Below are 21,512 nucleotides of genomic sequence, written 5' to 3'. Positions count from 1 at the left end.
CCACCAATGCTGCCCAAGGTCTTTGTATCAAAGTTCCTTTCCTTTCTGTAAAATTGAAATTTGGAGCACCCCTGCTTATCCCCAAGCCAAGACAGAACATGAACTTTGGTCTGAAATCCTCCTTTGGGGTGATAAGACGTACCTTACAGTGTGCTCTAAGAACTGGTGACTTTGAGAGGGAGCTGCAGGTAATGTTCATGATTTTCATCGATCTGCTCCTGATCCCCACCCCCACAACCTTTCTTGAGCGAGAGATAATTACAGCGCTGAAAGATACTTCAGCCACTCCTTCGATAGCTCAGTTGGTAGAGCGGAGGACTGTAGCATAAAGTCAGACATCCTTAGGTTGCTGGTTCAAATCCGGCTCGAAGGATTTTTTGCTTCGATTTCCATATCTTTCACTTTTATTCAAACAATACCTTCCATTGATTATGATCGAGACTTTGCAGTCCCTGGGTTTCAGGGATTCCTTGCATCCATCAAACAGCTCGAGTGTAAAAGTGGGGATGTAGCTCAGTGGTAGAGCGCATGCTTCGCATGTATGAGGTCCCGGGTTCAATCCCCGGCATCTCCAGGAGCCTCTGTTCCTTATCTTGGCTTTTTTCCAGAAGGCTAGCCTGCCATCATGCAGAAAGAAGAAGTTTGTCATGCAGTTGGGGTGAGAGCCCCACTTAAATAGTCAGACATTTGCTTTGGAAAAATCTTTGAACTAGGCATAGTTTGCGCATTTCAAGAAAATCGGAGAATTTTGCATTCCAAAAGAAGGAAATAAATGCCCTCTCTGAGGATCGAACTCAGGACCTTCAGATTATGAGACTGACGCGCTGCCTACTGCGCTAAGAAGGCTGTATATAGGCATCTGTACATAAGACCATGAAGATCATCCAGGTACAAGGCTGAAGGATTTTCCTGACTGACATTGTATACTGCAGAGTCAAATGGGGTGATGTGGCCGTCGGTTCAATGCAGGGTTTCCAATCATACAGTCAAACCTTGCAGAAGTGGGGATGTAGCTCAGTGGTAGAGCGCATGCTTTGCATGTATGAGGCCCCGGGTTCAATCCCCGGCATCTCCAGACTTTTGCCATGCTTACCTTGGATTTTGGGCCGAAAGCTAGGCTGGCATCATGATGAAGGAAGAGATATGTCCTCCAACCGGGATGAGGACCCCGCTTGATCTGTCAGACGTTTGCCTTGAAAAATCCCATGAAATGGGGCTATCTCATTTTTGATGATTATAGATCAAAAGAATCCTACTTGTTGAAGACATCAAAGTGATGATTCATCTTGACAACCATAATGCTTTGATGATAGAAATCTGTCGCATCTCTCTTGATCATTGGTAAGGGTTCTTCTTCTAAACCAGAGACTCTTTACAGTAGCTTTTAGAAAAACGGAATATTTTGTTTATCTCAATCACCTTCAATCTACAGATTTTTCCGTTCTCTTTCCTTTTGAAAATGCATCCAAAATGCACTTTCTTGATGCTGGGTGCGTAGTAATGACTCCCATAACTTTCTGTCATTTCTTTCATGGTTCCGCGCAGCCATCCATTTGCCACCAATGCTGCCCAAGGTCTTTGTATCAAAGTTCCTTTCCTTTCTGTAAAATTGAAATTTGGAGCACCCCTGCTTATCCCCAAGCCAAGACAGAACATGAACTTTGGTCTGAAATCCTCCTTTGGGGTGATAAGACGTACCTTACAGTGTGCTCTAAGAACTGGTGACTTTAAGAGGGAGCTGCAGGTAATGTTCATGATTTTCATCGATCTGCTCCTGATCCCCTCCCCCACAACCTTTCTTGAGCGAGAGATAATTACAGCGCTGAAAGATACTTCAGCCACTCCTTCGATAGCTCAGTTGGTAGAGCGGAGGACTGTAGCATAAAGTCAGACATCCTTAGGTCGCTGGTTCAAATCCGGCTCGAAGGATTTTTTGCTTCGATTTCCATATATTTCACTTTTATTCAAACAATACCTTCCATTGATTATGATCGAGACTTTGCAGTCCCTGGGTTTCAGGGATTCCTTGCATCCATCAAACAGCTCGAGGGCAAAAGTGGGGATGTAGCTCAGTGGTAGAGCGCATGCTTCGCATGTATGAGGTCCCGGGTTCAATCCCCGGCATCTCCAGGAGCCTCTGTTCCTTATCTTGGCTTTTTTCCAGAAGGCTAGCCTGCCATCATGCAGAAAGAAGAAGTTTGTCATGCAGTTGGGGTGAGAGCCCCACTTAAATAGTCAGACATTTGCTTTGGAAAAATCTTTGAACTAGGCATAGTTTGCGCATTTCAAGAAAATCGGAGAATTTTGCATTCCAAAAGAAGGAAATAAATGCCCTCTCTGAGGATCGAACTCAGGACCTTCAGATTATGAGACTGACGCGCTGCCTACTGCGCTAAGAAGGCTGTATATAGGCATCTGTACATAAGACCATGAAGATCATCCAGGTACAAGGCTGAAGGATTTTCCTGACTGACATTGTATACTGCAGAGTCAAATGGGGTGATGTGGCCGTCGGTTCAATGCAGGGTTTCCAATCATACAGTCAAACCTTGCAGAAGTGGGGATGTAGCTCAGTGGTAGAGCGCATGCTTTGCATGTATGAGGCCCCGGGTTCAATCCCCGGCAACTCCAGACTTTTGCCATGCTTACCTTGGATTTTGGGCCGAAAGCTAGGCTGGCATCATGATGAAGGAAGAGATATGTCCTCCAACCGGGATGAGGACCCCGCTTAATCTGTCAGACGTTTGCCTTGAAAAATCCCATGAAATGGGGCTATCTCATTTTTGATGATTATAGATCAAAAGAATCCTACTTGTTGAAGACATCAAAGTGATGATTCATCTTGACAACCATAATGCTTTGATGATAGAAATCTGTCGCATCTCTCTTGATCATTGGTAAGGGTTCTTCTTCTAAACCAGAGACTCTTTACAGTAGCTTTTAGAAAAACGGAATATTTTGTTTATCTCAATCACCTTCAATCTACAGATTTTTCCGTTCTCTTTCCTTTTGAAAATGCATCCAAAATGCACTTTCTTGATGCTGGGTGCGTAGTAATGACTCCCATAACTTTCTGTCATTTCTTTCATGGTTCCGCGCAGCCATCCATTTGCCACCAATGCTGCCCAAGGTCTTTGTATCAAAGTTCCTTTCCTTTCTGTAAAATTGAAATTTGGAGCACCCCTGCTTATCCCCAAGCCAAGACAGAACATGAACTTTGGTCTGAAATCCTCCTTTGGGGTGATAAGATGTACCTTACAGTGTGCTCTAAGAACTGGTGACTTTGAGAGGGAGCTGCAGGTAATGTTCATGATTTTCATCGATCTGCTCCTGATCCCCACCCCCACAACCTTTCTTGAGCGAGAGATAATTACAGCGCTGAAAGATACTTCAGCCACTCCTTCGATAGCTCAGTTGGTAGAGCGGAGGACTGTAGCATAAAGTCAGACATCCTTAGGTCGCTGGTTCAAATCCGGCTCGAATGATTTTTTGCTTCGATTTCCATATATTTCACTTTTATTCAAACAATACCTTCCATTGATTATGATCGAGACTTTGCAGTCCCTGGGTTTCAGGGATTCCTTGCATCCATCAAACAGCTCGAGGGCAAAAGTGGGGATGTAGCTCAGTGGTAGAGCGCATGCTTCGCATGTATGAGGTCCCGGGTTCAATCCCCGGCATCTCCAGGAGCCTCTGTTCCTTATCTTGGCTTTTTTCCAGAAGGCTAGCCTGCCATCATGCAGAAAGAAGAAGTTTGTCATGCAGTTGGGGTGAGAGCCCCACTTAAATAGTCAGACATTTGCTTTGGAAAAATCTTTGAACTAGGCATAGTTTGCGCATTTCAAGAAAATCGGAGAATTTTGCATTCCAAAAGAAGGAAATAAATGCCCTCTCTGAGGATCGAACTCAGGACCTTCAGATTATGAGACTGACGCGCTGCCTACTGCGCTAAGAAGACTGTATATAGGCATCTGTACATAAGACCATGAAGATCATCCAGGTACAAGGCTGAAGGATTTTCCTGACTGACATTGTATACTGCAGAGTCGAATGGGGTGATGTGGCCGTCGGTTCAATGCAGGGTTTCCAATCATACAGTCAAACCTTGCAGAAGTGGGGATGTAGCTCAGTGGTAGAGCGCATGCTTTGCATGTATGAGGCCCCGGGTTCAATCCCCGGCATCTCCAGACTTTTGCCATGCTTACCTTGGATTTTGGGCCGAAAGCTAGGCTGGCATCATGATGAAGGAAGAGATATGTCCTCCAACCGGGATGAGGACCCCGCTTAATCTGTCAGACGTTTGCCTTGAAAAATCCCATGAAATGGGGCTATCTCATTTTTGATGATTATAGATCAAAAGAATCCTACTTGTTGAAGACATCAAAGTGATGATTCATCTTGACAACCATAATGCTTTGATGATAGAAATCTGTCGCATCTCTCTTGATCATTGGTAAGGGTTCTTCTTCTAAACCAGAGACTCTTTACAGTAGCTTTTAGAAAAACTGAATATTTTGTTTATCTCAATCACCTTCAATCTACAGATTTTTCCGTTCTCTTTCCTTTTGAAAATGCATCCAAAATGCACGTTCTTGATGCTGGGTGCGTAGTAATGACTCCCATAACTTTCTGTCATTTCTTTCATGGTTCCGCGCAGCCATCCATTTGCCACCAATGCTGCCCAAGGTCTTTGTATCAAAGTTCCTTTCCTTTCTGTAAAATTGAAATTTGGAGCACCCCTGCTTATCCCCAAGCCAAGACAGAACATGAACTTTGGTCTGAAATCCTCCTTTGGGGTAATAAGACGTACCTTACAGTGTGCTCTAAGAACTGGTGACTTTGAGAGGGAGCTGCAGGTAATGTTCATGATTTTCATCGATCTGCTCCTGATCCCCACCCCCACAACCTTTCTTGAGCGAGAGATAATTACAGCGCTGAAAGATACTTCAGCCACTCCTTCGATAGCTCAGTTGGTAGAGCGGAGGACTGTAGCATAAAGTCAGACATCCTTAGGTCGCTGGTTCAAATCCGGCTCGAAGGATTTTGTGCTTCGATTTCCATATATTTCACTTTTATTCAAACAATACCTTCCATTGATTATGATCGAGACTTTGCAGTCCCTGGGTTTCAGGGATTCCTTGCATCCATCAAACAGCTCGAGTGCAAAAGTGGGGATGTAGCTCAGTGGTAGAGCGCATGCTTCGCATGTATGAGGTCCCGGGTTCAATCCCCGGCATCTCCAGGAGCCTCTGTTCCTTATCTTGGCTTTTTTCCAGAAGGCTAGCCTGCCATCATGCAGAAAGAAGAAGTTTGTCATGCAGTTGGGGTGAGAGCCCCACTTAAATAGTCAGACATTTGCTTTGGAAAAATCTTTGAACTAGGCATAGTTTGCGCATTTCAAGAAAATCGGAGAATTTTGCATTCCAAAAGAAGGAAATAAATGCCCTCTCTGAGGATCGAACTCAGGACCTTCAGATTATGAGACTGACGCGCTGCCTACTGCGCTAAGAAGGCTGTATATAGGCATCTGTACATAAGACCATGAAGATCATCCAGGTACAAGGCTGAAGGATTTTCCTGACTGACATTGTATACTGCAGAGTCGAATGGGGTGATGTGGCCGTCGGTTCAATGCAGGGTTTCCAATCATACAGTCAAACCTTGCAGAAGTGGGGATGTAGCTCAGTGGTAGAGCGCATGCTTTGCATGTATGAGGCCCCGGGTTCAATCCCCGGCAACTCCAGACTTTTGCCATGCTTACCTTGGATTTTGGGCCGAAAGCTAGGCTGGCATCATGATGAAGGAAGAGATATGTCCTCCAACCGGGATGAGGACCCCGCTTAATCTGTCAGACGTTTGCCTTGAAAAATCCCATGAAATGGGGCTATCTCATTTTTGATGATTATAGATCAAAAGAATCCTACTTGTTGAAGACATCAAAGTGATGATTCATCTTGACAACCATAATGCTTTGATGATAGAAATCTGTCGCATCTCTCTTGATCATTGGTAAGGGTTCTTCTTCTAAACCAGAGACTCTTTACAGTAGCTTTTAGAAAAACGGAATATTTTGTTTATCTCAATCACCTTCAATCTACAGATTTTTCCGTTCTCTTTCCTTTTGAAAATGCATCCAAAATGCACTTTCTTGATGCTGGGTGCGTAGTAATGACTCCCATAACTTTCTGTCATTTCTTTCATGGTTCCGCGCAGCCATCCATTTGCCACCAATGCTGCCCAAGGTCTTTGTATCAAAGTTCCTTTCCTTTCTGTAAAATTGAAATTTGGAGCACCCCTGCTTATCCCCAAGCCAAGACAGAACATGAACTTTGGTCTGAAATCCTCCTTTGGGGTGATAAGATGTACCTTACAGTGTGCTCTAAGAACTGGTGACTTTGAGAGGGAGCTGCAGGTAATGTTCATGATTTTCATCGATCTGCTCCTGATCCCCACCCCCACAACCTTTCTTGAGCGAGAGATAATTACAGCGCTGAAAGATACTTCAGCCACTCCTTCGATAGCTCAGTTGGTAGAGCGGAGGACTGTAGCATAAAGTCAGACATCCTTAGGTCGCTGGTTCAAATCCGGCTCGAATGATTTTTTGCTTCGATTTCCATATATTTCACTTTTATTCAAACAATACCTTCCATTGATTATGATCGAGACTTTGCAGTCCCTGGGTTTCAGGGATTCCTTGCATCCATCAAACAGCTCGAGGGCAAAAGTGGGGATGTAGCTCAGTGGTAGAGCGCATGCTTCGCATGTATGAGGTCCCGGGTTCAATCCCCGGCATCTCCAGGAGCCTCTGTTCCTTATCTTGGCTTTTTTCCAGAAGGCTAGCCTGCCATCATGCAGAAAGAAGAAGTTTGTCATGCAGTTGGGGTGAGAGCCCCACTTAAATAGTCAGACATTTGCTTTGGAAAAATCTTTGAACTAGGCATAGTTTGCGCATTTCAAGAAAATCGGAGAATTTTGCATTCCAAAAGAAGGAAATAAATGCCCTCTCTGAGGATCGAACTCAGGACCTTCAGATTATGAGACTGACGCACTGCCTACTGCGCTAAGAAGGCTGTATATAGGCATCTGTACATAAGACCATGAAGATCATCCAGGTACAAGGCTGAAGGATTTTCCTGACTGACATTGTATACTGCAGAGTCGAATGGGGTGATGTGGCCGTCGGTTCAATGCAGGGTTTCCAATCATACAGTCAAACCTTGCAGAAGTGGGGATGTAGCTCAGTGGTAGAGCGCATGCTTTGCATGTATGAGGCCCCGGGTTCAATCCCCGGCATCTCCAGACTTTTGCCATGCTTACCTTGGATTTTGGGCCGAAAGCTAGGCTGGCATCATGATGAAGGAAGAGATATGTCCTCCAACCGGGATGAGGACCCCGCTTAATCTGTCAGACGTTTGCCTTGAAAAATCCCATGAAATGGGGCTATCTCATTTTTGATGATTATAGATCAAAAGAATCCTACTTGTTGAAGACATCAAAGTGATGATTCATCTTGACAACCATAATGCTTTGATGATAGAAATCTGTCGCATCTCTCTTGATCATTGGTAAGGGTTCTTCTTCTAAACCAGAGACTCTTTACAGTAGCTTTTAGAAAAACGGAATATTTTGTTTATCTCAATCACCTTCAATCTACAGATTTTTCCGTTCTCTTTCCTTTTGAAAATGCATCCAAAATGCACGTTCTTGATGCTGGGTGCGTAGTAATGACTCCCATAACTTTCTGTCATTTCTTTCATGGTTCCGCGCAGCCATCCATTTGCCACCAATGCTGCCCAAGGTCTTTGTATCAAAGTTCCTTTCCTTTCTGTAAAATTGAAATTTGGAGCACCCCTGCTTATCCCCAAGCCAAGACAGAACATGAACTTTGGTCTGAAATCCTCCTTTGGGGTGATAAGACGTACCTTACAGTGTGCTCTAAGAACTGGTGACTTTGAGAGGGAGCTGCAGGTAATGTTCATGATTTTCATCGATCTGCTCCTGATCCCCACCCCCACAACCTTTCTTGAGCGAGAGATAATTACAGCGCTGAAAGATACTTCAGCCACTCCTTCGATAGCTCAGTTGGTAGAGCGGAGGACTGTAGCATAAAGTCAGACATCCTTAGGTTGCTGGTTCAAATCCGGCTCGAAGGATTTTTTGCTTCGATTTCCATATCTTTCACTTTTATTCAAACAATACCTTCCATTGATTATGATCGAGACTTTGCAGTCCCTGGGTTTCAGGGATTCCTTGCATCCATCAAACAGCTCGAGTGTAAAAGTGGGGATGTAGCTCAGTGGTAGAGCGCATGCTTCGCATGTATGAGGTCCCGGGTTCAATCCCCGGCATCTCCAGGAGCCTCTGTTCCTTATCTTGGCTTTTTTCCAGAAGGCTAGCCTGCCATCATGCAGAAAGAAGAAGTTTGTCATGCAGTTGGGGTGAGAGCCCCACTTAAATAGTCAGACATTTGCTTTGGAAAAATCTTTGAACTAGGCATAGTTTGCGCATTTCAAGAAAATCGGAGAATTTTGCATTCCAAAAGAAGGAAATAAATGCCCTCTCTGAGGATCGAACTCAGGACCTTCAGATTATGAGACTGACGCGCTGCCTACTGCGCTAAGAAGGCTGTATATAGGCATCTGTACATAAGACCATGAAGATCATCCAGGTACAAGGCTGAAGGATTTTCCTGACTGACATTGTATACTGCAGAGTCGAATGGGGTGATGTGGCCGTCGGTTCAATGCAGGGTTTCCAATCATACAGTCAAACCTTGCAGAGGTGGGGATGTAGCTCAGTGGTAGAGCGCATGCTTTGCATGTATGAGGCCCCGGGTTCAATCCCCGGCATCTCCAGACTTTTGCCATGCTTACCTTGGATTTTGGGCCGAAAGCTAGGCTGGCATCATGATGAAGGAAGAGATATGTCCTCCAACCGGGATGAGGACCCCGCTTAATCTGTCAGACGTTTGCCTTGAAAAATCCCATGAAATGGGGCTATCTCATTTTTGATGATTATAGATCAAAAGAATCCTACTTGTTGAAGACATCAAAGTGATGATTCATCTTGACAACCATAATGCTTTGATGATAGAAATCTGTCGCATCTCTCTTGATCATTGGTAAGGGTTCTTCTTCTAAACCAGAGACTCTTTACAGTAGCTTTTAGAAAAACGGAATATTTTGTTTATCTCAATCACCTTCAATCTACAGATTTTTCCGTTCTCTTTCCTTTTGAAAATGCATCCAAAATGCACGTTCTTGATGCTGGGTGCGTAGTAATGACTCCCATAACTTTCTGTCATTTCTTTCATGGTTCCGCGCAGCCATCCATTTGCCACCAATGCTGCCCAAGGTCTTTGTATCAAAGTTCCTTTCCTTTCTGTAAAATTGAAATTTGGAGCACCCCTGCTTATCCCCAAGCCAAGACAGAACATGAACTTTGGTCTGAAATCCTCCTTTGGGGTAATAAGACGTACCTTACAGTGTGCTCTAAGAACTGGTGACTTTGAGAGGGAGCTGCAGGTAATGTTCATGATTTTCATCGATCTGCTCCTGATCCCCACCCCCACAACCTTTCTTGAGCGAGAGATAATTACAGCGCTGAAAGATACTTCAGCCACTCCTTCGATAGCTCAGTTGGTAGAGCGGAGGACTGTAGCATAAAGTCAGACATCCTTAGGTCGCTGGTTCAAATCCGGCTCGAAGGATTTTGTGCTTCGATTTCCATATATTTCACTTTTATTCAAACAATACCTTCCATTGATTATGATCGAGACTTTGCAGTCCCTGGGTTTCAGGGATTCCTTGCATCCATCAAACAGCTCGAGGGCAAAAGTGGGGATGTAGCTCAGTGGTAGAGCGCATGCTTCGCATGTATGAGGTCCCGGGTTCAATCCCCGGCATCTCCAGGAGCCTCTGTTCCTTATCTTGGCTTTTTTCCAGAAGGCTAGCCTGCCATCATGCAGAAAGAAGAAGTTTGTCATGCAGTTGGGGTGAGAGCCCCACTTAAATAGTCAGACATTTGCTTTGGAAAAATCTTTGAACTAGGCATAGTTTGCGCATTTCAAGAAAATCGGAGAATTTTGCATTCCAAAAGAAGGAAATAAATGCCCTCTCTGAGGATCGAACTCAGGACCTTCAGATTATGAGACTGACGCGCTGCCTACTGCGCTAAGAAGACTGTATATAGGCATCTGTACATAAGACCATGAAGATCATCCAGGTACAAGGCTGAAGGATTTTCCTGACTGACATTGTATACTGCCGAGTCGAATGGGGTGATGTGGCCGTCGGTTCAATGCAGGGTTTCCAATCATACAGTCAAACCTTGCAGAAGTGGGGATGTAGCTCAGTGGTAGAGCGCATGCTTTGCATGTATGAGGCCCCGGGTTCAATCCCCGGCATCTCCAGACTTTTGCCATGCTTACCTTGGATTTTGGGCCGAAAGCTAGGCTGGCATCATGATGAAGGAAGAGATATGTCCTCCAACCGGGATGAGGACCCCGCTTAATCTGTCAGACGTTTGCCTTGAAAAATCCCATGAAATGGGGCTATCTCATTTTTGATGATTATAGATCAAAAGAATCCTACTTGTTGAAGACATCAAAGTGATGATTCATCTTGACAACCATAATGCTTTGATGATAGAAATCTGTCGCATCTCTCTTGATCATTGGTAAGGGTTCTTCTTCTAAACCAGAGACTCTTTACAGTAGCTTTTAGAAAAACGGAATATTTTGTTTATCTCAATCACCTTCAATCTACAGATTTTTCCGTTCTCTTTCCTTTTGAAAATGCATCCAAAATGCACGTTCTTGATGCTGGGTGCGTAGTAAAGACTCTCATAACTTTCTGTCATTTCTTTCATGGTTCCGCGCAGCCATCCATTTGCCACCAATGCTGCCCAAGGTCTTTGTATCAAAGTTCCTTTCCTTTCTGTAAAATTGAAATTTGGAGCACCCCTGCTTATCCCCAAGCCAAGACAGAACATGAACTTTGGTCTGAAATCCTCCTTTGGGGTGATAAGACGTACCTTACAGTGTGCTCTAAGAACTGGTGACTTTGAGAGGGAGCTGCAGGTAATGTTCATGATTTTCATCGATCTGCTCCTGATCCCCACCCCCACAACCTTTCTTGAGCGAGAGATAATTACAGCGCTGAAAGATACTTCAGCCACTCCTTCGATAGCTCAGTTGGTAGAGCGGAGGACTGTAGCATAAAGTCAGACATCCTTAGGTCGCTGGTTCAAATCCGGCTCGAAGGATTTTTTGCTTCGATTTCCATATCTTTCACTTTTATTCAAACAATACCTTCCATTGATTATGATCGAGACTTTGCAGTCCCTGGGTTTCAGGGATTCCTTGCATCCATCAAACAGCTCGAGTGCAAAAGTGGGGATGTAGCTCAGTGGTAGAGCGCATGCTTTGCATGTATGAGGTCCCGGGTTCAATCCCCGGCATCTCCAGGAGCCTCTGTTCCTTATCTTGGCTTTTTTCCAGAAGGCTAGCCTGCCATCATGCAGAAAGAAGAAGTTTGTCATGCAGTTGGGGTGAGAGCCCCACTTAAATAGTCAGACATTTGCTTTGGAAAAATCTTTGAACTAGGCATAGTTTGCGCATTTCAAGAAAATCGGAGAATTTTGCATTCCAAAAGAAGGAAATAAATGCCCTCTCTGAGGATCGAACTCAGGACCTACAGATTATGAGACTGACGCGCTGCCTACTGCGCTAAGAAGGCTGTATATAGGCATCTGTACATAAGACCATGAAGATCATCCAGGTACAAGGCTGAAGGATTTTCCTGACTGACATTGTATACTGCAGAGTCGAATGGGGTGATGTGGCCGTCGGTTCAATGCAGGGTTTCCAATCATACAGTCAAAACTTGCAGAAGTGGGGATGTAGCTCAGTGGTAGAGCGCATGCTTTGCATGTATGAGGCCCCGGGTTCAATCCCCGGCATCTCCAGACTTTTGCCATGCTTACCTTGGATTTTGGGCCGAAAGCTAGGCTGGCATCATGATGAAGGAAGAGATATGTCCTCCAACCGGGATGAGGACCCCGCTTAATCTGTCAGACGTTTGCCTTGAAAAATCCCATGAAATGGGGCTATCTCATTTTTGATGATTATAGATCAAAAGAATCCTACTTGTTGAAGACATCAAAGTGATGATTCATCTTGACAACCATAATGCTTTGATGATAGAAATCTGTCGCATCTCTCTTGATCATTGGTAAGGGTTCTTCTTCTAAACCAGAGACTCTTTACAGTAGCTTTTAGAAAAACGGAATATTTTGTTTATCTCAATCACCTTCAATCTACAGATTTTTCCGTTCTCTTTCCTTTTGAAAATGCATCCAAAATGCACGTTCTTGATGCTGGGTGCGTAGTAATGACTCTCATAACTTTCTGTCATTTCTTTCATGGTTCCGCGCAGCCATCCATTTGCCACCAATGCTGCCCAAGGTCTTTGTATCAAAGTTCCTTTCCTTTCTGTAAAATTGAAATTTGGAGCACCCCTGCTTATCCCCAAGCCAAGACAGAACATGAACTTTGGTCTGAAATCCTCCTTTGGGGTGATAAGACGTACCTTACAGTGTGCTCTAAGAACTGGTGACTTTGAGAGGGAGCTGCAGGTAATGTTCATGATTTTCATCGATCTGCTCCTGATCCCCACCCCCACAACCTTTCTTGAGCGAGAGATAATTACAGCGCTGAAAGATACTTCAGCCACTCCTTCGATAGCTCAGTTGGTAGAGCGGAGGACTGTAGCATAAAGTCAGACATCCTTAGGTCGCTGGTTCAAATCCGGCTCGAAGGATTTTTTGCTTCGATTTCCATATCTTTCACTTTTATTCAAACAATACCTTCCATTGATTATGATCGAGACTTTGCAGTCCCTGGGTTTCAGGGATTCCTTGCATCCATCAAACAGCTCGAGTGCAAAAGTGGGGATGTAGCTCAGTGGTAGAGCGCATGCTTTGCATGTATGAGGTCCCGGGTTCAATCCCCGGCATCTCCGGGAGCCTCTGTTCCTTATCTTGGCTTTTTTCCAGAAGGCTAGCCTGCCATCATGCAGAAAGAAGAAGTTTGTCATGCAGTTGGGGTGAGAGCCCCACTTAAATAGTCAGACATTTGCTTTGGAAAAATCTTTGAACTAGGCATAGTTTGCGCATTTCAAGAAAATCGGAGAATTTTGCATTCCAAAAGAAGGAAATAAATGCCCTCTCTGAGGATCGAACTCAGGACCTTCAGATTATGAGACTGACGCGCTGCCTACTGCGCTAAGAAGGCTGTATATAGGCATCTGTACATAAGACCATGAAGATCATCCAGGTACAAGGCTGAAGGATTTTCCTGACTGACATTGTATACTGCAGAGTCGAATGGGGTGATGTGGCCGTCGGTTCAATGCAGGGTTTCCAATCATACAGTCAAACCTTGCAGAAGTGGGGATGTAGCTCAGTGGTAGAGCGCATGCTTTGCATGTATGAGGCCCCGGGTTCAATCCCCGGCATCTCCAGACTTTTGCCATGCTTACCTTGGATTTTGGGCCGAAAGCTAGGCTGGCATCATGATGAAGGAAGAGATATGTCCTCCAACCGGGATGAGGACCCCGCTTAATCTGTCAGACGTTTGCCTTGAAAAATCCCATGAAATGGGGCTATCTCATTTTTGATGATTATAGATCAAAAGAATCCTACTTGTTGAAGACATCAAAGTGATGATTCATCTTGACAACCATAATGCTTTGATGATAGAAATCTGTCGCATCTCTCTTGATCATTGGTAAGGGTTCTTCTTCTAAACCAGAGACTCTTTACAGTAGCTTTTAGAAAAACGGAATATTTTGTTTATCTCAATCACCTTCAATCTACAGATTTTTCCGTTCTCTTTCCTTTTGAAAATGCATCCAAAATGCACGTTCTTGATGCTGGGTGCGTAGTAATGACTCCCATAACTTTCTGTCATTTCTTTCATGGTTCCGCGCAGCCATCCATTTGCCACCAATGCTGCCCAAGGTCTTTGTATCAAAGTTCCTTTCCTTTCTGTAAAATTGAAATTTGGAGCACCCCTGCTTATCCCCAAGCCAAGACAGAACATGAACTTTGGTCTGAAATCCTCCTTTGGGGTGATAAGACGTACCTTACAGTGTGCTCTAAGAACTGGTGACTTTGAGAGGGAGCTGCTGGTAATGTTCATGATTTTCATCGATCTGCTCCTGATCCCCACCCCCACAACCTTTCTTGAGCGAGAGATAATTACAGCGCTGAAAGATACTTCAGCCACTCCTTCGATAGCTCAGTTGGTAGAGCGGAGGACTGTAGCATAAAGTCAGACATCCTTAGGTCGCTGGTTCAAATCCGGCTCGAAGGATTTTGTGCTTCGATTTCCATATATTTCACTTTTATTCAAACAATACCTTCCATTGATTATGATCGAGACTTTGCAGTCCCTGGGTTTCAGGGATTCCTTGCATCCATCAAACAGCTCGAGTGCAAAAGTGGGGATGTAGCTCAGTGGTAGAGCGCATGCTTTGCATGTATGAGGTCCCGGGTTCAATCCCCGGCATCTCCAGGAGCCTCTGTTCCTTATCTTGGCTTTTTTCCAGAAGGCTAGCCTGCCATCATGCAGAAAGAAGAAGTTTGTCATGCAGTTGGGGTGAGAGCCCCACTTAAATAGTCAGACATTTGCTTTGGAAAAATCTTTGAACTAGGCATAGTTTGCGCATTTCAAGAAAATCGGAGAATTTTGCATTCCAAAAGAAGGAAATAAATGCCCTCTCTGAGGATCGAACTCAGGACCTTCAGATTATGAGACTGACGCGCTGCCTACTGCGCTAAGAAGGCTGTATATAGGCATCTGTACATAAGACCATGAAGATCATCCAGGTACAAGGCTGAAGGATTTTCCTGACTGACATTGTATACTGCAGAGTCGAATGGGGTGATGTGGCCGTCGGTTCAATGCAGGGTTTCCAATCATACAGTCAAACCTTGCAGAAGTGGGGATGTAGCTCAGTGGTAGAGCGCATGCTTTGCATGTATGAGGCCCCGGGTTCAATCCCCGGCATCTCCAGACTTTTGCCATGCTTACCTTGGATTTTGGGCCGAAAGCTAGGCTGGCATCATGATGAAGGAAGAGATATGTCCTCCAACCGGGATGAGGACCCCGCTTAATCTGTCAGACGTTTGCCTTGAAAAATCCCATGAAATGGGGCTATCTCATTTTTGATGATTATAGATCAAAAGAATCCTACTTGTTGAAGACATCAAAGTGATGATTCATCTTGACAACCATAATGCTTTGATGATAGAAATCTGTTGCATCTCTCTTGATCATTGGTAAGGGTTCTTCTTCTAAACCAGAGACTCTTTACAGTAGCTTTTAGAAAAACGGAATATTTTGTTTATCTCAATCACCTTCAATCTACAGATTTTTCCGTTCTCTTTCCTTTTGAAAATGCATCCAAAATGCACGTTCTTGATGCTGGGTGCGTAGTAATGACTCTCATAACTTTCTGTCATTTCTTTCATGGTTCCGCGCAGCCATCCATTTGCCACCAATGCTGCCCAAGGTCTTTGTATCAAAGTTCCTTTCCTTTCTGTAAAATTGAAATTTGGAGCACCCCTGCTTATCCCCAAGCCAAGACAGAACATGAACTTTGGTCTGAAATCCTCCTTTGGGGTGATAAGACGTACCTTACAGTGTGCTCTAAGAACTGGTGACTTTGAGAGGGAGCTGCAGGTAATGTTCATGATTTTCATCGATCTGCTCCTGATCCCCACCCCCACAACCTTTCTTGAGCGAGAGATAATTACAGCGCTGAAAGATACTTCAGCCACTCCTTCGATAGCTCAGTTGGTAGAGCGGAGGACTGTAGCATAAAGTCAGACATCCTTAGGTCGCTGGTTCAAATCCGGCTCGAAGGATTTTTTGCTTCGATTTCCATATCTTTCACTTTTATTCAAACAATACCTTCCATTGATTATGATCGAGACTTTGCAGTCCCTGGGTTTCAGGGATTCCTTGCATCCATCAAACAGCTCGAGTGCAAAAGTGGGGATGTAGCTCAGTGGTAGAGCGCATGCTTTGCATGTATGAGGTCCCGGGTTCAATCCCCGGCATCTCCAGGAGCCTCTGTTCCTTATCTTGGCTTTTTTCCAGAAGGCTAGCCTGCCATCATGCAGAAAGAAGAAGTTTGTCATGCAGTTGGGGTGAGAGCCCCACTTAAATAGTCAGACATTTGCTTTGGAAAAATCTTTGAACTAGGCATAGTTTGCGCATTTCAAGAAAATCGGAGAATTTTGCATTCCAAAAGAAGGAAATAAATGCCCTCTCTGAGGATCGAACTCAGGACCTTCAGATTATGAGACTGACGCGCTGCCTACTGCGCTAAGAAGGCTGTATATAGGCATCTGTACATAAGACCATGAAGATCATCCAGGTACAAGGCTGAAGGATTTTCCTGACTGACATTGTATACTGCAGAGTCGAATGGGGTGATGTGGCCGTCGGTTCAATGCAGGGTTTCCAATCATACAGTCAAACCTTGCAGAAGTGGGGATGTAGCTCAGTGGTAGAGCGCATGCTTTGCATGTATGAGGCCCCGGGTTCAATCCCCGGCATCTCCAGACTTTTGCCATGCTTACCTTGGATTTTGGGCCGAAAGCTAGGCTGGCATCATGATGAAGGAAGAGATATGTCCTCCAACCGGGATGAGGACCCCGCTTAATCTGTCAGACGTTTGCCTTGAAAAATCCCATGAAATGGGGCTATCTCATTTTTGATGATTATAGATCAAAAGAATCCTACTTGTTGAAGACATCAAAGTGATGATTCATCTTGACAACCATAATGCTTTGATGATAGAAATCTGTCGCATCTCTCTTGATCATTGGTAAGGGTTCTTCTTCTAAACCAGAGACTCTTTACAGTAGCTTTTAGAAAAACGGAATATTTTGTTTATCTCAATCACCTTCAATCTACAGATTTTTCCGTTCTCTTTCCTTTTGAAAATGCATCCAAAATGCACGTTCTTGATGCTGGGTGCGTAGTAATGACTCCCATAACTTTCTGTCATTTCTTTCATGGTTCCGCGCAGCCATCCATTTGCCACCAATGCTGCCCAAGGTCTTTGTATCAAAGTTCCTTTCCTTTCTGTAAAATTGAAATTTGGAGCACCCCTGCTTATCCCCAAGCCAAGACAGAACATGAACTTTGGTCTGAAATCCTCCTTTGGGGTGATAAGACGTACCTTACAGTGTGCTCTAAGAACTGGTGACTTTGAGAGGGAGCTGCTGGTAATGTTCATGATTTTCATCGATCTGCTCCTGATCCCCACCCCCACAACCTTTCTTGAGCGAGAGATAATTACAGCGCTGAAAGATACTTCAGCCACTCCTTCGATAGCTCAGTTGGTAGAGCGGAGGACTGTAGCATAAAGTCAGACATCCTTAGGTCGCTGGTTCAAATCCGGCTCGAAGGATTTTGTGCTTCGATTTCCATATATTTCACTTTTATTCAAACAATACCTTCCATTGATTATGATCGAGACTTTGCAGTCCCTGGGTTTCAGGGATTCCTTGCATCCATCAAACAGCTCGAGTGCAAAAGTGGGGATGTAGCTCAGTGGTAGAGCGCATGCTTCGCATGTATGAGGTCCCGGGTTCAATCCCCGGCATCTCCAGGAGCCTCTGTTCCTTATCTTGGCTTTTTTCCAGAAGGCTAGCCTGCCATCATGCAGAAAGAAGAAGTTTGTCATGCAGTTGGGGTGAGAGCCCCACTTAAATAGTCAGACATTTGCTTTGGAAAAATCTTTGAACTAGGCATAGTTTGCGCATTTCAAGAAAATCGGAGAATTTTGCATTCCAAAAGAAGGAAATAAATGCCCTCTCTGAGGATCGAACTCAGGACCTTCAGATTATGAGACTGACGCGCTGCCTACTGCGCTAAGAAGGCTGTATATAGGCATCTGTACATAAGACCATGAAGATCATCCAGGTACAAGGCTGAAGGATTTTCCTGACTGACATTGTATACTGCAGAGTCGAATGGGGTGATGTGGCCGTCGGTTCAATGCAGGGTTTCCAATCATACAGTCAAACCTTGCAGAAGTGGGGATGTAGCTCAGTGGTAGAGCGCATGCTTTGCATGTATGAGGCCCCGGGTTCAATCCCCGGCATCTCCAGACTTTTGCCATGCTTACCTTGGATTTTGGGCCGAAAGCTAGGCTGGCATCATGATGAAGGAAGAGATATGTCCTCCAACCGGGATGAGGACCCCGCTTAATCTGTCAGACGTTTGCCTTGAAAAATCCCATGAAATGGGGCTATCTCATTTTTGATGATTATAGATCAAAAGAATCCTACTTGTTGAAGACATCAAAGTGATGATTCATCTTGACAACCATAATGCTTTGATGATAGAAATCTGTCGCATCTCTCTTGATCATTGGTAAGGGTTCTTCTTCTAAACCAGAGACTCTTTACAGTAGCTTTTAGAAAAACGGAATATTTTGTTTATCTCAATCACCTTCAATCTACAGATTTTTCCGTTCTCTTTCCTTTTGAAAATGCATCCAAAATGCACGTTCTTGATGCTGGGTGCGTAGTAATGACTCCCATAACTTTCTGTCATTTCTTTCATGGTTCCGCGCAGCCATCCATTTGCCACCAATGCTGCCCAAGGTCTTTGTATCAAAGTTCCTTTCCTTTCTGTAAAATTGAAATTTGGAGCACCCCTGCTTATCCCCAAGCCAAGACAGAACATGAACTTTGGTCTGAAATCCTCCTTTGGGGTGATAAGACGTACCTTACAGTGTGCTCTAAGAACTGGTGACTTTGAGAGGGAGCTGCAGGTAATGTTCATGATTTTCATCGATCTGCTCCTGATCCCCACCCCCACAACCTTTCTTGAGCGAGAGATAATTACAGCGCTGAAAGATACTTCAGCCACTCCTTCGATAGCTCAGTTGGTAGAGCGGAGGACTGTAGCATAAAGTCAGACATCCTTAGGTCGCTGGTTCAAATCCGGCTCGAAGGATTTTTTGCTTCAATTTCCATATATTTCACTTTTATTCAAACAATACCTTCCATTGATTATGATCGAGACTTTGCAGTCCCTGGGTTTCAGGGATTCCTTGCATCCATCAAACAGCTCGAGGGCAAAAGTGGGGATGTAGCTCAGTGGTAGAGCGCATGCTTCGCATGTATGAGGTCCCGGGTTCAATCCCCGGCATCTCCAGGAGCCTCTGTTCCTTATCTTGGCTTTTTTCCAGAAGGCTAGCCTGCCATCATGCAGAAAGAAGAAGTTTGTCATGCAGTTGGGGTGAGAGCCCCACTTAAATAGTCAGACATTTGCTTTGGAAAAATCTTTGAACTAGGCATAGTTTGCGCATTTCAAGAAAATCGGAGAATTTTGCATTCCAAAAGAAGGAAATAAATGCCCTCTCTGAGGATCGAACTCAGGACCTTCAGATTATGAGACTGACGCGCTGCCTACTGCGCTAAGAAGACTGTATATAGGCATCTGTACATAAGACCATGAAGATCATCCAGGTACAAGGCTGAAGGATTTTCCTGACTGACATTGTATACTGCAGAGTCGAATGGGGTGATGTGGCCGTCGGTTCAATGCAGGGTTTCCAATCATACAGTCAAACCTTGCAGAAGTGGGGATGTAGCTCAGTGGTAGAGCGCATGCTTTGCATGTATGAGGCCCCGGGTTCAATCCCCGGCATCTCCAGACTTTTGCCATGCTTACCTTGGATTTTGGGCCGAAAGCTAGGCTGGCATCATGATGAAGGAAGAGATATGTCCTCCAACCGGGATGAGGACCCCGCTTAATCTGTCAGACGTTTGCCTTGAAAAATCCCATGAAATGGGGCTATCTCATTTTTGATGATTATAGATCAAAAGAATCCTACTTGTTGAAGACATCAAAGTGATGATTCATCTTGACAACCATAATGCTTTGATGATAGAAATCTGTCGCATCTCTCTTGATCATTGGTAAGGGTTCTTCTTCTAAACCAGAGACTCTTTACAGTAGCTTTTAGAAAAACGGAATATTTTGTTTATCTCAATCACCTTCAATCTACAGATTTTTCCGTTCTCTTTCCTTTTGAAAATGCATCCAAAATGCACGTTCTTGATGCTGGGTGCGTAGTAATGACTCCCATAACTTTCTGTCATTTCTTTCATGGTTCCGCGCAGCCATCCATTTGCCACCAATGCTGCCCAAGGTCTTTGTATCAAAGTTCCTTTCCTTTCTGTAAAATTGAAATTTGGAGCACCCCTGCTTATCCCCAAGCCAAGACAGAACATGAACTTTGGTCTGAAATCCTCCTTTGGGGTGATAAGACGTACCTTACAGTGTGCTCTAAGAACTGGTGACTTTGAGAGGGAGCTGCAGGTAATGTTCATGATTTTCATCGATCTGCTCCTGATCCCCACCCCCACAACCTTTCTTGAGCGAGAGATAATTACAGCGCTGAAAGATACTTCAGCCACTCCTTCGATAGCTCAGTTGGTAGAGCGGAGGACTGTAGCATAAAGTCAGACATCCTTAGGTCGCTGGTTCAAATCCGGCTCGAAGGATTTTGTGCTTCGATTTCCATATATTTCACTTTTATTCAAACAATACCTTCCATTGATTATGATCGAGACTTTGCAGTCCCTGGGTTTCAGGGATTCCTTGCATCCATCAAACAGCTCGAGTGCAAAAGTGGGGATGTAGCTCAGTGGTAGAGCGCATGCTTCGCATGTATGAGGACCCGGGTTCAATCCCCGGCATCTCCAGGAGCCTCTGTTCCTTATCTTGGCTTTTTTCCAGAAGGCTAGCCTGCCATCATGCAGAAAGAAGAAGTTTGTCATGCAGTTGGGGTGAGAGCCCCACTTAAATAGTCAGACATTTGCTTTGGAAAAATCTTTGAACTAGGCATAGTTTGCGCATTTCAAGAAAATCGGAGAATTTTGCATTCCAAAAGAAGGAAATAAATGCCCTCTCTGAGGATCGAACTCAGGACCTTCAGATTATGAGACTGACGCGCTGCCTACTGCGCTAAGAAGGCTGTATATAGGCATCTGTACATAAGACCATGAAGATCATCCAGGTACAAGGCTGAAGGATTTTCCTGACTGACATTGTATACAGCAGAGTCGAATGGGGTGATGTGGCCGTCGGTTCAATGCAGGGTTTCCAATCATACAGTCAAACCTTGCAGAAGTGGGGATGTAGCTCAGTGGTAGAGCGCATGCTTTGCATGTATGAGGCCCCGGGTTCAATCCCCGGCATCTCCAGACTTTTGCCATGCTTACCTTGGATTTTGGGCCGAAAGCTAGGCTGGCATCATGATGAAGGAAGAGATATGTCCTCCAACCGGGATGAGGACCCCGCTTAATCTGTCAGACGTTTGCCTTGAAAAATCCCATGAAATGGGGCTATCTCATTTTTGATGATTATAGATCAAAAGAATCCTACTTGTTGAAGACATCAAAGTGATGATTCA

The 21,512-nt window shown here is 44.5% G+C and overlaps 44 non-coding genes across 44 annotated transcripts; 35 read left to right on the top strand and 9 right to left on the bottom strand.

The window, feature by feature from the left end:
- Window positions 1–502: 502 nt before the first annotated feature.
- TRNAA-CGC (transfer RNA alanine (anticodon CGC)) lies at window positions 503–574 on the top strand. The gene has a single exon. It is a non-coding gene; the product is annotated as a tRNA-Ala (tRNA).
- Window positions 575–773: 199 nt separating this feature from the next.
- TRNAM-CAU (transfer RNA methionine (anticodon CAU)) lies at window positions 774–846 on the bottom strand. Its single transcript has one exon. It is a non-coding gene; the product is annotated as a tRNA-Met (tRNA).
- A 157-nt stretch (window positions 847–1,003) lies between these two features.
- TRNAA-UGC (transfer RNA alanine (anticodon UGC)) lies at window positions 1,004–1,075 on the top strand. The gene has a single exon. It is a non-coding gene; the product is annotated as a tRNA-Ala (tRNA).
- Window positions 1,076–1,843: 768 nt separating this feature from the next.
- Window positions 1,844–1,929, top strand: TRNAY-GUA (transfer RNA tyrosine (anticodon GUA)). Its single transcript is given in 2 exon segments — window positions 1,844–1,880; window positions 1,894–1,929. It is a non-coding gene; the product is annotated as a tRNA-Tyr (tRNA).
- A 129-nt stretch (window positions 1,930–2,058) lies between these two features.
- On the top strand, window positions 2,059–2,130 carry TRNAA-CGC (transfer RNA alanine (anticodon CGC)). The gene has a single exon. It is a non-coding gene; the product is annotated as a tRNA-Ala (tRNA).
- Window positions 2,131–2,329: 199 nt separating this feature from the next.
- Window positions 2,330–2,402, bottom strand: TRNAM-CAU (transfer RNA methionine (anticodon CAU)). The gene has a single exon. It is a non-coding gene; the product is annotated as a tRNA-Met (tRNA).
- Window positions 2,403–3,614: 1,212 nt separating this feature from the next.
- Window positions 3,615–3,686, top strand: TRNAA-CGC (transfer RNA alanine (anticodon CGC)). Its single transcript has one exon. It is a non-coding gene; the product is annotated as a tRNA-Ala (tRNA).
- Window positions 3,687–4,115: 429 nt separating this feature from the next.
- Window positions 4,116–4,187, top strand: TRNAA-UGC (transfer RNA alanine (anticodon UGC)). Its single transcript has one exon. It is a non-coding gene; the product is annotated as a tRNA-Ala (tRNA).
- A 768-nt stretch (window positions 4,188–4,955) lies between these two features.
- Window positions 4,956–5,041, top strand: TRNAY-GUA (transfer RNA tyrosine (anticodon GUA)). Its single transcript is given in 2 exon segments — window positions 4,956–4,992; window positions 5,006–5,041. It is a non-coding gene; the product is annotated as a tRNA-Tyr (tRNA).
- Window positions 5,042–5,170: 129 nt separating this feature from the next.
- On the top strand, window positions 5,171–5,242 carry TRNAA-CGC (transfer RNA alanine (anticodon CGC)). The gene has a single exon. It is a non-coding gene; the product is annotated as a tRNA-Ala (tRNA).
- Window positions 5,243–5,441: 199 nt separating this feature from the next.
- On the bottom strand, window positions 5,442–5,514 carry TRNAM-CAU (transfer RNA methionine (anticodon CAU)). Its single transcript has one exon. It is a non-coding gene; the product is annotated as a tRNA-Met (tRNA).
- A 1,212-nt stretch (window positions 5,515–6,726) lies between these two features.
- Window positions 6,727–6,798, top strand: TRNAA-CGC (transfer RNA alanine (anticodon CGC)). Its single transcript has one exon. It is a non-coding gene; the product is annotated as a tRNA-Ala (tRNA).
- Window positions 6,799–7,227: 429 nt separating this feature from the next.
- TRNAA-UGC (transfer RNA alanine (anticodon UGC)) lies at window positions 7,228–7,299 on the top strand. Its single transcript has one exon. It is a non-coding gene; the product is annotated as a tRNA-Ala (tRNA).
- Window positions 7,300–8,282: 983 nt separating this feature from the next.
- TRNAA-CGC (transfer RNA alanine (anticodon CGC)) lies at window positions 8,283–8,354 on the top strand. The gene has a single exon. It is a non-coding gene; the product is annotated as a tRNA-Ala (tRNA).
- Window positions 8,355–8,553: 199 nt separating this feature from the next.
- TRNAM-CAU (transfer RNA methionine (anticodon CAU)) lies at window positions 8,554–8,626 on the bottom strand. Its single transcript has one exon. It is a non-coding gene; the product is annotated as a tRNA-Met (tRNA).
- Window positions 8,627–8,783: 157 nt separating this feature from the next.
- Window positions 8,784–8,855, top strand: TRNAA-UGC (transfer RNA alanine (anticodon UGC)). Its single transcript has one exon. It is a non-coding gene; the product is annotated as a tRNA-Ala (tRNA).
- Window positions 8,856–9,623: 768 nt separating this feature from the next.
- On the top strand, window positions 9,624–9,709 carry TRNAY-GUA (transfer RNA tyrosine (anticodon GUA)). The gene is given in 2 exon segments: window positions 9,624–9,660; window positions 9,674–9,709. It is a non-coding gene; the product is annotated as a tRNA-Tyr (tRNA).
- A 129-nt stretch (window positions 9,710–9,838) lies between these two features.
- TRNAA-CGC (transfer RNA alanine (anticodon CGC)) lies at window positions 9,839–9,910 on the top strand. Its single transcript has one exon. It is a non-coding gene; the product is annotated as a tRNA-Ala (tRNA).
- Window positions 9,911–10,339: 429 nt separating this feature from the next.
- TRNAA-UGC (transfer RNA alanine (anticodon UGC)) lies at window positions 10,340–10,411 on the top strand. Its single transcript has one exon. It is a non-coding gene; the product is annotated as a tRNA-Ala (tRNA).
- A 768-nt stretch (window positions 10,412–11,179) lies between these two features.
- On the top strand, window positions 11,180–11,265 carry TRNAY-GUA (transfer RNA tyrosine (anticodon GUA)). Its single transcript is given in 2 exon segments — window positions 11,180–11,216; window positions 11,230–11,265. It is a non-coding gene; the product is annotated as a tRNA-Tyr (tRNA).
- A 129-nt stretch (window positions 11,266–11,394) lies between these two features.
- Window positions 11,395–11,466, top strand: TRNAA-UGC (transfer RNA alanine (anticodon UGC)). The gene has a single exon. It is a non-coding gene; the product is annotated as a tRNA-Ala (tRNA).
- Window positions 11,467–11,895: 429 nt separating this feature from the next.
- TRNAA-UGC (transfer RNA alanine (anticodon UGC)) lies at window positions 11,896–11,967 on the top strand. Its single transcript has one exon. It is a non-coding gene; the product is annotated as a tRNA-Ala (tRNA).
- A 768-nt stretch (window positions 11,968–12,735) lies between these two features.
- TRNAY-GUA (transfer RNA tyrosine (anticodon GUA)) lies at window positions 12,736–12,821 on the top strand. The gene is given in 2 exon segments: window positions 12,736–12,772; window positions 12,786–12,821. It is a non-coding gene; the product is annotated as a tRNA-Tyr (tRNA).
- Window positions 12,822–13,221: 400 nt separating this feature from the next.
- On the bottom strand, window positions 13,222–13,294 carry TRNAM-CAU (transfer RNA methionine (anticodon CAU)). The gene has a single exon. It is a non-coding gene; the product is annotated as a tRNA-Met (tRNA).
- A 157-nt stretch (window positions 13,295–13,451) lies between these two features.
- On the top strand, window positions 13,452–13,523 carry TRNAA-UGC (transfer RNA alanine (anticodon UGC)). The gene has a single exon. It is a non-coding gene; the product is annotated as a tRNA-Ala (tRNA).
- A 768-nt stretch (window positions 13,524–14,291) lies between these two features.
- Window positions 14,292–14,377, top strand: TRNAY-GUA (transfer RNA tyrosine (anticodon GUA)). Its single transcript is given in 2 exon segments — window positions 14,292–14,328; window positions 14,342–14,377. It is a non-coding gene; the product is annotated as a tRNA-Tyr (tRNA).
- A 129-nt stretch (window positions 14,378–14,506) lies between these two features.
- TRNAA-UGC (transfer RNA alanine (anticodon UGC)) lies at window positions 14,507–14,578 on the top strand. Its single transcript has one exon. It is a non-coding gene; the product is annotated as a tRNA-Ala (tRNA).
- Window positions 14,579–14,777: 199 nt separating this feature from the next.
- Window positions 14,778–14,850, bottom strand: TRNAM-CAU (transfer RNA methionine (anticodon CAU)). The gene has a single exon. It is a non-coding gene; the product is annotated as a tRNA-Met (tRNA).
- A 157-nt stretch (window positions 14,851–15,007) lies between these two features.
- On the top strand, window positions 15,008–15,079 carry TRNAA-UGC (transfer RNA alanine (anticodon UGC)). Its single transcript has one exon. It is a non-coding gene; the product is annotated as a tRNA-Ala (tRNA).
- Window positions 15,080–15,847: 768 nt separating this feature from the next.
- On the top strand, window positions 15,848–15,933 carry TRNAY-GUA (transfer RNA tyrosine (anticodon GUA)). Its single transcript is given in 2 exon segments — window positions 15,848–15,884; window positions 15,898–15,933. It is a non-coding gene; the product is annotated as a tRNA-Tyr (tRNA).
- Window positions 15,934–16,062: 129 nt separating this feature from the next.
- On the top strand, window positions 16,063–16,134 carry TRNAA-UGC (transfer RNA alanine (anticodon UGC)). The gene has a single exon. It is a non-coding gene; the product is annotated as a tRNA-Ala (tRNA).
- A 199-nt stretch (window positions 16,135–16,333) lies between these two features.
- Window positions 16,334–16,406, bottom strand: TRNAM-CAU (transfer RNA methionine (anticodon CAU)). Its single transcript has one exon. It is a non-coding gene; the product is annotated as a tRNA-Met (tRNA).
- A 157-nt stretch (window positions 16,407–16,563) lies between these two features.
- Window positions 16,564–16,635, top strand: TRNAA-UGC (transfer RNA alanine (anticodon UGC)). Its single transcript has one exon. It is a non-coding gene; the product is annotated as a tRNA-Ala (tRNA).
- Window positions 16,636–17,403: 768 nt separating this feature from the next.
- On the top strand, window positions 17,404–17,489 carry TRNAY-GUA (transfer RNA tyrosine (anticodon GUA)). Its single transcript is given in 2 exon segments — window positions 17,404–17,440; window positions 17,454–17,489. It is a non-coding gene; the product is annotated as a tRNA-Tyr (tRNA).
- Window positions 17,490–17,618: 129 nt separating this feature from the next.
- Window positions 17,619–17,690, top strand: TRNAA-CGC (transfer RNA alanine (anticodon CGC)). The gene has a single exon. It is a non-coding gene; the product is annotated as a tRNA-Ala (tRNA).
- Window positions 17,691–17,889: 199 nt separating this feature from the next.
- On the bottom strand, window positions 17,890–17,962 carry TRNAM-CAU (transfer RNA methionine (anticodon CAU)). The gene has a single exon. It is a non-coding gene; the product is annotated as a tRNA-Met (tRNA).
- A 157-nt stretch (window positions 17,963–18,119) lies between these two features.
- TRNAA-UGC (transfer RNA alanine (anticodon UGC)) lies at window positions 18,120–18,191 on the top strand. The gene has a single exon. It is a non-coding gene; the product is annotated as a tRNA-Ala (tRNA).
- Window positions 18,192–18,959: 768 nt separating this feature from the next.
- On the top strand, window positions 18,960–19,045 carry TRNAY-GUA (transfer RNA tyrosine (anticodon GUA)). Its single transcript is given in 2 exon segments — window positions 18,960–18,996; window positions 19,010–19,045. It is a non-coding gene; the product is annotated as a tRNA-Tyr (tRNA).
- A 129-nt stretch (window positions 19,046–19,174) lies between these two features.
- On the top strand, window positions 19,175–19,246 carry TRNAA-CGC (transfer RNA alanine (anticodon CGC)). Its single transcript has one exon. It is a non-coding gene; the product is annotated as a tRNA-Ala (tRNA).
- Window positions 19,247–19,675: 429 nt separating this feature from the next.
- Window positions 19,676–19,747, top strand: TRNAA-UGC (transfer RNA alanine (anticodon UGC)). The gene has a single exon. It is a non-coding gene; the product is annotated as a tRNA-Ala (tRNA).
- Window positions 19,748–20,515: 768 nt separating this feature from the next.
- Window positions 20,516–20,601, top strand: TRNAY-GUA (transfer RNA tyrosine (anticodon GUA)). The gene is given in 2 exon segments: window positions 20,516–20,552; window positions 20,566–20,601. It is a non-coding gene; the product is annotated as a tRNA-Tyr (tRNA).
- Window positions 20,602–20,730: 129 nt separating this feature from the next.
- On the top strand, window positions 20,731–20,802 carry TRNAA-CGC (transfer RNA alanine (anticodon CGC)). Its single transcript has one exon. It is a non-coding gene; the product is annotated as a tRNA-Ala (tRNA).
- A 199-nt stretch (window positions 20,803–21,001) lies between these two features.
- Window positions 21,002–21,074, bottom strand: TRNAM-CAU (transfer RNA methionine (anticodon CAU)). The gene has a single exon. It is a non-coding gene; the product is annotated as a tRNA-Met (tRNA).
- A 157-nt stretch (window positions 21,075–21,231) lies between these two features.
- Window positions 21,232–21,303, top strand: TRNAA-UGC (transfer RNA alanine (anticodon UGC)). Its single transcript has one exon. It is a non-coding gene; the product is annotated as a tRNA-Ala (tRNA).
- Window positions 21,304–21,512: the final 209 nt, after the last annotated feature.

The sequence above is a fragment of the Triturus cristatus genome, chromosome 4_1 (genome assembly GCF_964204655.1).
Source record: "Triturus cristatus chromosome 4_1, aTriCri1.1, whole genome shotgun sequence".
NCBI lineage: Eukaryota > Metazoa > Chordata > Amphibia > Caudata > Salamandridae > Triturus > Triturus cristatus.
Note: the sequence above shows the minus strand (reverse complement) of the source record. Positions and strands in the feature narration are given on the sequence as shown.